General features: G+C 35.8%; 1 pseudogene; it reads right to left on the reverse strand.

The window, feature by feature from the left end:
• Positions 1 to 2523, reverse strand: LOC148767413 (uncharacterized; annotated as a pseudogene).
• Between the last annotated feature and the right edge of the window lie 10192 nt (positions 2524 to 12715).

The raw sequence follows: 12715 nt of genomic DNA on the forward strand, positions 1-12715 counted from the left end.
TTAAAACATTTTAGTGAAGTTAGGCAAAACAAGTAACGGTGCATTAGTCAATTTATCCTTGATTAATTGAAATGCCCTTTCTTGTTCCTCTCCCCACTTGAATGGGACGTTCTTCTTGATAATTGTTGTAAGAGGTGCTGCTATGCTGGTGAAATTCCGAACAAAGCGCCTATAAAATCCAGCCAAGCCATGAAAGCTCCTTACTTGAGTCACCGATGTAGGCGTTGGCCAATCTCGAATCGCCATCACCTTTTCCTCATCAACCTCTATACCTTTAGCACTAACAACATAACCAAGAAACACAAGTTTGTCCATACAGAAAGTACATTTCTTAAGATTAACAAACAACCTTTCTTTCCTTAAAACCTTTAAAACAAGTGCTAGGTGTTCAACGTGATCATTAAGGTTTTTGCTGTAAATTAGAATATCATCAAAATACACAACTACAAATTTACCAAGGAATGCACGTAAAACATGGTTCATGAGCCTCATAAAAGTACTAGGTGCATTAGTAAGCCCAAAAGGCATAACCAACAATTCGTACAAGCCATATTTTGTTTTAAATGCAGTTTTCCACTCATCACCTTCTTTCATTCTAATTTGATGATAACCACTCTTAAGATCAATTTTAGAGAACACGCAAGACCCATGCAATTCATCTAACATATCATCTAGTATAGGAATAGGATGACGATACTTTCTTGTGATATTGTTGATGGCTCGACAATCAACACACATCCTCCATGTCCCATCATTCTTAGGTACAAGCAACACCGGTACTGCACAAGGGCTCATACTCTCCCTAATATGTCCTTTCTCCAGTAGCTCATCAACCTGCCGTTGAAGTTCCTTTGTCTCCTCGGGACTACTTCGATAGGCTGGTTGGTTTGGAATTGTTGCACCTGGTATGAAGTCAATTTGGTGCTCAATTCCTCGAATTGGTGGTAAGCCTGGTGGTACCTCCTCCGGAAAGACATCTTCAAATTCCTGCAAAAGTGAAACAACATTGCTCGACAATGATCCGACAAGTTCGTTAGTACTCAAAAGGGCCTCCTTGTACATAAGTACTATAAGGGGCTGTTGCGATAATAAAGCTCTCTTGATCTCACTTTTTTTTTTTTGCAATGAAGTTGTATTTTTCCCCTCGTGCACTCTCATTTTTTTATCACTCTCTTTTGTTTTGACACTTCTCTCATTTTCTCTTCTCTCCTTTTCTTTTCTCTCAATATCACCATCTCTCTGTTTTTCTTTACACTTCTCACTCTTTTTTTGTATCTTGAGTTGATCGTCAAGAACTTGTTTTGGACTTAACGGTACAAGTGTCATGGGTTGCTTTTTAACGATAAAAGAGTACCTATTGGTGTACCCATCATGTGTTGCCCGGCGATCGTACTGCCATGGTCTCCTCAATAGGACATGGCATGCTTGCATAGGCACCACATCACACAACACTTCATCCTCATACTTGCCAATGGAGAATGCCACTAACACTTGCTTTGTCACCTTGATTTCTCCACTATTGTTTAGCCACTGAAGTCGGTATGGTCGAGCATGCCTCAAGGTAGGCAACTCCAATTTCTCAACTAATTCAGTACTTGCAACATTAGTGCAGCTCCCACCATCAATAATAACGCTGCAAACCTTACCATTTGCAAAACAACGAGTATGAAATAAGTTTTCTCGTTGATTGTTCTCTTCTTATTTACCTTGTGCACTAAGAGCTCGCCTTGCCACTAATAACTCGCCCTCTGCAGCATATTGTCCTTCGTATGTATCTCCAAAAGATGGCAACTCATCTACCTCGTCTTCCTTTTCATCCTCCGATTCGATCTCCCCTTGGGCATTTATCACCATAACCTTTTTGTTAGGACACTCACTAGCTATGTGTCCTCTGCCATGGCACTTGAAACATTTCATATCTCGATTCTTAGAAGTGGAAGGTTCAGTGTTACCTTGTTTGAATGTTGGCGTTGGTTTGGCATCCTTAGAAGGTTCGAATTTAGGTTTGGTTGATGGCCATTCATCCCATTTAGGTGCTGCCTTCCACGAATTTGAAGTGATTGCACCTGTTCCCTTCCTAGCCAAATTCCTCCGCTTCAGTTGTTGTTCGACTTTGATAGCTTGGTGCACCATATCCGTCAATTCCACATAGTGTTGCATCTCCACAACATCTTCTATTTCACAATTTAAGCCATGTAGGAATCTAGCCATGGTAGCTTCTCTATCTTCTTGTACACTTGCTCGGATCATAGCAACTTCCATCTCTTTGTGGTACTCATAGACGCTCCTCGATCCTTGAGTTAGGTGTTGTAACTTGTTGAACAACTCTCTGTGGTAGTAGTTTGGAATGAAACGTTTCCTCATGATGGCCTTCATCTCATCCCATGTTTCAACAGGTTGCTCATGATTTCTCCTCCTTTCCTTCAACAATTGATCCCACCAATTAATAGCATAATCAGTGAATTCAATCGCAGCAAGCTTTACCTTTTTGTTTTCGGAGTAGTTATGACATTCGAAGACCATTTATATCTTCTTCTCCCATTCTACATAAGCCTCCGGGTCGTTTCTTCCTTGAAATGGCGGAATCTTCACCTTGATGCTTCCCAAATTGTCATCTTGCATGGGCCTTCTTCCATTGTTAGCACCTCTATACCCACGTTCAAACCTTCCTCCATTCATTGGACGTTCATCGAGTTCCTCTAATTCTTCTTCATCTTTAGCACCACCCCATTGTGCCCTTGGTTGCACTCGCCTAGCTGGGTGCTGCCTCTTTGTTGCCTCCTCCTCCAATTTGTCTATCCTTTCATGAATTTGCTCCAACTCCATTCTCATCACCCGCCTCATCTTGCTCACCAATGCTTGCATTTGGAACTTTGAAATTCCTGGTTGTTGCCCCTCTTCAGTTGAATTATCTCCTCCGTTTTGTGACATGTTACGAGATCTGCAAGATATTATAAAAAACCTCACAAACACTCCCTCACGTGTTTCCCTCAATATGATGTCACTCACACTCGTGTTTAACACTCAATGGGCTTTTACCCTCTTATATTCTCACCACTCTGCCTTTTTCCGCTCGTTGTATCTTCTTTTCACTCTTAATTGAACTCAATAACAATCGAGAATCAAATAGCAATTCAATGTGAAAATCAATCAAACAAATCACAAGAATCAAAAATTAAAGTCCTAAGAGATGCAAGTAATCTCGAGATAAATGCTAAAGAATATGGAAATTTAGGAGAACAAGAATAAAGATACCATATTGAAGATTACGCAGATATTTTTTTTTCTTTTTTTTTCTTTTTTTCGGTTTTTTTTTCTCTTTTTGCTGTTTTTTTTCCTTTTTTTTTGGAGCTAAAAATACGAAATTACAAGATAAATTGAAACTTGCCTTTGAAACCAATGCTCTGATACCAACTGATATGAACTACGCCAACATGTGACGAAACCCAATAACAATATATGGTTTTGGAACACCAAGACCCTCCAAAGAAACAAGTTTGTCAAACCTTGACCCAATGATTAGTAAATCACGAACCAAGATTACAATGGATTCGAAGACGCCACACCAAGAGTTCAAGATGGATTCAAGAATCATGATGATAAGTCTGATTATTTGAACGCCACAAGATAACTTGTTAAGTTCAAAAGCTCTTCCAAGATAGAAAGAAGAATACTAATGCCTCACAAAATGACTTCTAAATTGATTGCTGAAACATACAACTTAGCCCCTTTATATAGGGTTCAATATTCTCTAATCTACGGAAATAAACTAAGAACAAGGAATTATTATCTATCTAATCAAATCAGCCACAAACCAGCCAATCTAATTAACAATTATTGATTCTAAATTAAGGAAACATTTAAATAAGAAATTTGATATTCTAAAGCTGAAATTGCACAAGTGAATGACTCTCCAAATCCTTGAAAAACGTGATTGCTTAAATTAGATCCTTCCATAACTGATATCTTTGTGATTGACTTCCCTCCAATCTGATTTGGGTCCATTTGAATTGCGAATGGGCTTGTACATGGATTTGAACTCATGTTGGGCCTCCAATTGTTTGCCATCTCAACTTCTTCTTGAATCAGCCCATATAATGCTTCCTTGAAACGCTTGGCTCTAAGCCTTGTGATTGGTCCGCTTGGCAAGCTTAGTGGCTCTTGGTGGACATCGTCTCTTATGGTTCCATTTGCATCAAAACGTCTATTTCGTCAAACTTTTTTTTTTGTTCATGTTTTTAAAAAATTTCACCCTTTATATAAAATAAAATAAACTATTACTAATGATTCGTGTGCATGTGTGTGTGTAACGCAACACATTTTCGAAACTTTAATCCCAAACCAAATTTCCATAAACCCGAAATTCTTACGTATAAGAATGATTAGGGATTTTAATTACGTGATTAATTTAAGTATCTTATGTGCTTGATTAGTAGGTTACTATGTGCCAAACTGATTTACGTTATTTATGTGAGTAATTTAAATATTCTATGTGCTATAGTTAATTATTTTTACTTGGATTTAATTATGTTGTGATCTATGTGATTTTATTTCTACGTGAGATCATTGTATGACTTTTAATCATGATTAGCATATAATAATAATAAATATGCATAAACACATGCATGATAAATGCATATACACGTACGCACGCGCATGTGTGAAAGAAAATTAGAGATTTTAATAATTAGAAAATAAAATTAAAATTGTGCATGCTTGTACACATGTCAGAGTGTGAAGATTTACACTAATCTTACACTCAAACATGCCAGTATCCCAAGAGACACTCTTCCACCTTCATCATTTTACACCTCCATACCCATTTGCCTTCTCTTCTTCATCAACACCCAAAAACCACCACCTACATCAGACAACACCTTTATTTCTTCCACGAATAAAATTGAAAAATTCATGATGCAAATCCCCTATATAACGTTCACTATTGAATATGATAAAAACACCACAAAAAACACTTGCCCTCTAACGGGAGAGCAAAACTCCTCTCAATTTGATATCAGAGTTCTTTCCTTCTCCATTCATCTAGTTTGGTTTGGTTTTGGACCACCTCCTAAAAGAGTTAAGGTTATATTCAATAAAATATCTTCATTTCTTCATTGTTCTTTCTCTAAAAACCCTCTTTTCTTTTGAAGGTTTTCCTCTTGGCTAAAAACCCTTTTTCTTTTTGGCATTAAGAAATAAATCGGGATTTTCTTGCTGCAATTAAATGGTATCATAGTATGGAAAAGAGTTTTCAAAAGTACTTAAATGATTTCTACACTTTTCGAAAATTAGGGGGTTTTGTGTAAAAAATGAAATTTTGTGTTAATCTTGCTATTTTTGCTCTTGAATGTCTAATCTATGTTATAATCTATGAATCTAAGTATTTTTTGGTTCAAGGTTTAAATATTTCGGATATTTGGAATTCTTGCAAAAGAAAATGTAATTTTGGGATATTTGGTGGTTGCATGTGTAGATCTATGAATCTTGAGGACCAATCTGTAATTTCTACAAATTTCAGTTTGGAATATGTTTATATCTTCAAAATACAGTGCATGATGTGTGGGAATAAATTTATTTCGTACTTGGTCATGTATTAATTAGATATTCTTGAAGAAAAATATTTTTTGAAAAATAACTACTTTCCTAGCATTTAAATTGTTAAAAAATTCGATATTTAATGAAACTGCAAAATAATTTCAGAATCTGGAAAATTCGTTGGTTAGAATCCAATGAATTAAATTTGAGAGTTTCAGGAGGTCATTAGCTATTATTTCAAAATATTAATTGTGCATGAGCTATTTTTGCGCTCTTGCATGTCTAATCTATGTAATTTGTAAGTTTATGTAATTTTCAATATTTTTTAAGGGTAAATTCCACTTTCCCCTTTGTACTTTGGCTCGATATCACTTTACCCCATCATACTCTCAATTTCATCAATTTGCCCACTTGTACTTTGGCTCGATATCACTTTACCCCCTTCTACTATCAATTGCATCGATTTGCCCCCTTTACTTTGGCTCGATATCACTTTACCCCTTCTACTCTCAATTGCATCGATTTGCCTCCCGTACTTGAAAAATTGTCTCCATTTGGCCCTCACCGTTAGTTTTCAGAGCTTTGACCTTAACACAGTTTGATCTAAGTCTGGAAATTACTACAAAGTCATCCCTCCCAGTTTAAATAATATTGACAAAAAAAACATAAAAAAATCAAGACAACGAGAAAACATATTCCATGACGTCAGCCACAATTTATTTTTTATTTTTTACTTTTTTTAATAATTACTTTGTTTTCTCGTTGTCTTGAATTTATTTATATGTTTCTATGCTTCTCAATGCATAGAAACTTTCTTACTCTTTTATTTAAGGGGTTTTCTTTGTAATTACAGAGACTAGAAAACCCTTTTGAAATTTGTACTTTTTCTGTTTATGGGATATATGTTAATTAAAGTAAATATTGAAGCACTTTCCTGGTTTCTTATTAATTACAAGAGGAAACAAATTTTTGATGTTGATTGAAAGTAGAAATGAAGGCATCATATATACCTAGTTGGATGGATAAACACTATTTTCAACCACTTAGAAGAGGTGTTGGCTTTCTCTATATTTTCCTTCACTAGGCAGGTGCATGTGCGTTGCACGAGTCATGCATTGCATGAACTAATATACGTAATTTCTCAATCTATCACAGAGAAACAAAAGTATACATATATAGAGTATACAAAATAATACACCATGTTCTTGAGAAGTGGCGTAAGAATAATGTATTGAAATGCGTGTACATATATAGAGTATAAAGCTTTTGTATTTTTCTTACCGTTGTATGCATCTATGTAAAGAAGTCAATACTTCAATGATCGTGACCCATTTTGTATAAGTGAATCCATTTTTTTCAGAGTTTTCTTTAGAATGCACAAGGGTAATTATTTACTCATTAATAGTTGAGTGATCGAGTCCCATTTTGTATGAGGGAATGTGTTTTTCAGAGTATTTATTTATGCAATGAGGTAATTAGAATTTTGAACCATTCAGTTAGCTGTGTTTGCCACTTTACACCTTAAAATTACAAAATTATCACTTTACTCTTGACTTTTGCTTGGCAAAATTTTGTTTGTTTTACACGAAATTACGTGGGTAGAATAGTCTATTTTGGTCGACAAAAACCCTCCACTCCATCATCTCACCTTCCATTATCCCCATTTAAGTAGCTAAAAAAAAGAAAAAAAATATTTGATGCAGCTAAAATTCATATTGAGATATTGAGAACTTAGCGCACTACGAGAAATTTTATATTTCACAACGAAATACTTTGTTGTTGAAAGGGTAAAATTTCGTTGCCAATACAATTCGCAACGAATTGTTTTTGTTGCCATGTGTAGACGAATAAAATTTAAGCCAATTAAATGGCTAAATTATATATGGGATAAAGTTTGATCCAATGGCATTTGTGTGATTATACATAGTCGGAGGACTTAGATGCCAATTGAAGACTCGTATATATGCGGTTATATATATATTTTTATCAATTATATATTTTGGAATTTAATTAAATTAATTTCTAATTTAAATTGATAATTGATATTAAATATATATTGGCCAATAAGATTATTTCTTCTCTTCCAAGTTACAAGAAATAAATATCAATTAATTATTGGCCAATCGGATTATTTCTTCTCTTTCAAGTTACAAGAGGTAAATATCAATTTAAATCGGGCCAATCAAATCGCGCCACATCATCAGTAAGGCCCATCAGGGACTCTTATTTTACCACTATAAATAAGGACCCTCCCTTCACAATTCAAATACAACTGAAGGAGCAGAAACCGTAGGAGCAAAATTCTCTTTGCAATTCAAGAAGCAAGGAAGAAGAATTCGTAGGAGGTAAGATTCTCTCTCTACATTCAAAGAGTTCTTCGTCAAATTCAAGGTGTTCTTGAGCAAATTCAAGGCGTTAATCAATTCAAGTCAAGATCATTGGAAGATTGAAGGGCCAAATCCATCAAGAATTTCAAGATATTCAAGTCAAATTCAGTCAAAGTTCAACGTTCGATCCAAGATTCAAGTCGCAAGACCCTTGGAAAACGTTATTCAAATCCAAAATCAAATCCGGAGAAGATCAAGTCAACGACCCGACTCCGAAAATTCAAGTCAACTATATATTGTTCTAGAGAGAAGAATCAGAGGATTAAAATAGAGATTGTAACCCGCAATTTATTTATTTTAATTCAATAAAATTATCTCTGTTCAATTTTTCTTGTTTGTTTATATCGCATATAAGATTTGTTGTTACACCATGTTCGTTGTCAAAGCCTCGTTAGTGAAAGTTCATGGCAACGAAAACCGAAAATTGTTGTGCATGCACTATTATAGCCAACAAATTTATTTTGTCACCCAACATATATCGTTGCAAATACGTTTATAATCTATAACGAATTTGTTCCATTGCCAATTATAATTTGTTGCCAATACATTTATTATAGACAACAAATTTATTTCGTCGCCAATGCATTTAGAACGCAACGGATTTATTTTATTGCAAAATATATGTATGCACAACGAATTTATTTCGTTGCAAAAGATATATAAATAGACAAAACAATATACCAATTTGTTGCTAATACATTTATTATAGACAACAAATTTATTTCGTCGCCAATGCATTTAGTATACGCAACGAATTTATTTTATTACAAAAGATATGTATGCACACGAATTTATTTCGTTGAAAAACGATATATAAATAGACAAAACAATATACCAATATGGTATAGGTCCCCGGTTTCGTATCGGAAGCCGACCCGACCCCCGACTCATATCTATCGACCCGACCCTTCGACGACATCGACCTTTGACCTTTGGACCACCAACCTATTCGCAATCGGATCCTAGTGGGTCAAACTCAGGGCTAGCCCAACATGGCCCACTTGATAATTGTCAAATACATGGAAACATGACAATAGAAAGATTCGAACTCTTGTTGATTTCAAGTTAGAGACTCCCCCAACCACTGCGGCAACACTACATTTGTGTAAATTGACTTCAAATAAATTTATAAAAAGTAAATGAACAAAGTAAAATGATTAAAATAGTTATATAAATAATGTTAAATAAAATGCATGAGTTACTGCTGGTTAATAGAAACAAACAAAATTTTGCTTATCATATTTTATAATATATATATATATATATATATATATATATATATATATATATATATATATATATATATATATATATATATATATTAAAATAAAGAAAAACGAGTTGGTTTTTAAATTGTCAACGATTATATTTTGTTGTCAAAACTTTTGGAGCATTTACAACAAAAAAAAAAATGTCGTCTATAGTCACTTATTGGTGACAAAATAAACTTGTTGCCGTTGTAAATGTATTTACTTCAATTTTATATCGTAGCAAAAAGAAATACTCTTTTGCAACAAACAAAGTTGTTGTCTTTCATGAAATTCGTTGCGAAATATATATTATACTATTCACAACAATATATTTGGTTGCCCATGAGATTCACAGGCAACAAAAAAAGTTTGTAACAAAAAACGTTAATTTTAAGCCACAAATACTGTAACACCCCGTAAATGTGTAAGTTGTTCAAGTTTGGGGATAATTGAATTTATTTAGTTGATATGTGTCGATACGGAATTATAATATATTTTGAATTTGATGGGAAGTGTAGAAATTGTAATTATCTAAAGTTATGGCATCTATTTGGTAATTAAGAAAACTATTTGGCCTTATAGCCAATTTTCATAACTTATAGTTGAGATAGGAATTGACGTGTATATCGTCAATTCACAATCCTCCTTTGGCAGCCACGTTTCTTCTCTTCACCCCAGCTCTTCTCTCACCGTCTCTCTCTTTCTCTCTATCTTCCTCCCTCTCTCTCTATATTTCTCTCTTCCTCTATCGGCTCTTGGGCTGGAATTGCAGAAATTTTACAGCAAAACTCGAGTAATATGAGAGGTGCCGTTGGAAATCTCAAGATGCAGCTTCCTTGTGGTGATGGATTTCACCGGCGATGACGCGCGGTGGTGGTCGGAAAGGGTCGAAGAAGACGAGCAGTCCAGAACCCGAATTTCAGCGGTTGGTCGTTCAAAGAATTAATTGAACGGAGGCCTTAAGGGTAGAATCTCGAAGATCAGGTCCCATCATTAGAAACCTTACGATGTTACCTTTCTGTTGGTGGTGAAGCTCGATGGCTTGCACCGACGTTGGTCGCCGGAGTTTGGTGAGAAGTCGGCCTGCTCGCTGCGATTTTGGGGAAGCAAAATCTGCTGCCGCACCTGTTTTCGGAGCCGAAATCGAAGGGTTTCGAATGCGAATTTGGAATCGGTTCTTTCAGGAAACTCGTAGAGGACATCGTAAAATATAAGTAAGTGTTCAATTGTATCGAATTAGAATATTTAATATACGTGTTTTAGAGGTCGGAATCCGATAACAGTAATCTGCCGGAAACAGGGCAGTTTTGAGTATCTTCTTGCGGGACTGTTTTCGATATGTTGGGATCGTAATTTGGGCTATGTGCCTTCATGAAACTTGTAGATTAAACTTCCAGGTTTAATTTGATGTATTATTTGGACAATTTGGATAACCGTGCAATTTGTTATTATTTTTCAAACCGGCTGTGACAGTAAACGAAATTATCCGAAAATCTGGCAGGTTTATGTATTCATCTTTCGGGGTTGTTATTGACGGGTTATGTTGTTAATTTGGGATTAAAGTCTTTAGTAAAATTGTAGATACAAATGTTATCTTTAACTATATATATCATTTAGGTCATTCGGATAAGTACGACGATCGCAGTGATTATTTGAATAGAGTGCCACGAGAAGCAATTCTTAGTATATGTTTAAGAAATTGACTGTCATATAGTTAATGGTAATATGGCTATATTACTGTTTCGAATCTTATTTAGTTCTAATATTTGCATAGGTGTTGAGTGTAGTAAAGCTCTGACTCAAGGTTTAAGCTTAAAGATGCTTCTATAGCACTAGCTTTGCACTAGCGTTGGACTCCAGGTGAGAAACTATGACCCCTTATCCGATTTCTTTCCTGCGCTTAATATCTCCTTTGTTTGAACCAAATATATTCTCCATCTTGAATCCTTTGATGCATTGATTATATTTTTTCTTGGAATATGACCTTTAATGTTCTGTGAGCATATTCGTTTCCTTGGCTCGAACTTGGAACCTTGATCTTGTTCTTGAAATCTTGAACTTGTCAATTCTCTTGGTTGCTATGTTCACGGCTAATTCCTATACTTGATTCCCTGGCCTGAACATTTTCCTTGAATCGATATTGAACTATATTTATTCTCAAAATCTTGTCTTGAATGCTTTCCGAGAATAAATATTTTGTTGGCTCGAACTTGAATCTCATGTTTATTGAATTCATTGAGATCTTGATATACTCGTTCTTGGAACCTGACATGGAACTTATTGTTGTTCTTGAATTCCATATTCACGACAATTCTTCATTGGCTTGAATTGAAATCTGAACATGTTCATTATCCTGAGACTTGATATTCAATTATCGTGATCGTGACTTATCTTGTGAATGATTGACTTGATTCTTGAAATTAATGACTTGATATTCCTAAAAGGAATAATATTGATTCTTGAACCTACTGTCCCCACCCTTAAGGACGCTCTTGGGGGAGCTGGGCCCTAGGACCATTTCGGCAAGACGATCGGGCAGTATTGGGCTGACGATGACTTGTCTCCCGAATGGTACCTCCTGATGGTTCGGACTCACGTTCGTTTGGAGTTAAACGTTCCTGAGCCGGATCGGCACGTTCCGGTCGTGCCTCTTGCCTGTTTCCGACCGAGTGGCCACTCGGGACGGATTGGAGGGATAAGGATGTGATATGATTTTATTTGTTGGGAGTTACAAGGTTGGAGACCCCACCAAATATTGAACTCAAGACGTACATGTTACACTCTTGTACATGTTACACTTCTGTTAATGAAATTCTTGTAAAGTCTCTCGTTATATGTTCTGTTCTATTGATTCTCATCATACTCATGGATCATATGTTTTTCACTAAGTCATTCGGACTTATTCGTTTCTCCTTTCTGATATTAATGCGCAGGTAAAAGAAAGACTTAGACCTAAATTTTCATACTAAGAGTTAAAGCTCGTGTATGCCTCCGATTAGTCTCGTCGAGAGGTATCTCTATTTATGTTCCGTATAGGAATCCTTTGATCGAGAATTTTGTAATAGAGTAAGTGGTGTCGAAGTCGACTTGTAATAGAACCTCCTTTTGTAAACACGATGGGATAGATATTGCGGTTTAACATTTTGATCATCGAAATTTTGAGGAGCATATTTGGGGTCATTGAATGTACTGCATGTTGAGTGGTGTTCCGCCACGAGGTGCCTGCTACTCGGGGCGGGGCGCTACAGGTGGTATCAGAGCTTTGGGTTGGTAAAGCTTTGGGTTGGTAAAGCTTTGGGTTGGATGCCCGAGCGATGGTGAAAAGGGATCTTTGAGAATTGTAGAGCTATGAATTGAATCTTGGGGAATTGAGAAGATTGGTGATAATCGAGTATTAGAGGCATTGAGATAATACTTTAACTCTATTACGGATATAGATAGTGAGGAATACCCCGTAGAAATATCTATCATACACGAACTGAGACGCAGTTTGAGATTCTTGGTTCTTTTGGTTACTTCAATTGGCTTCCAATTCTCCCAATT

This window comes from Erythranthe guttata, chromosome 10, assembly GCF_056151865.1.
Source record: "Erythranthe guttata isolate IM_541 chromosome 10, IM_541, whole genome shotgun sequence".
Lineage (NCBI taxonomy): Eukaryota > Viridiplantae > Streptophyta > Magnoliopsida > Lamiales > Phrymaceae > Erythranthe > Erythranthe guttata.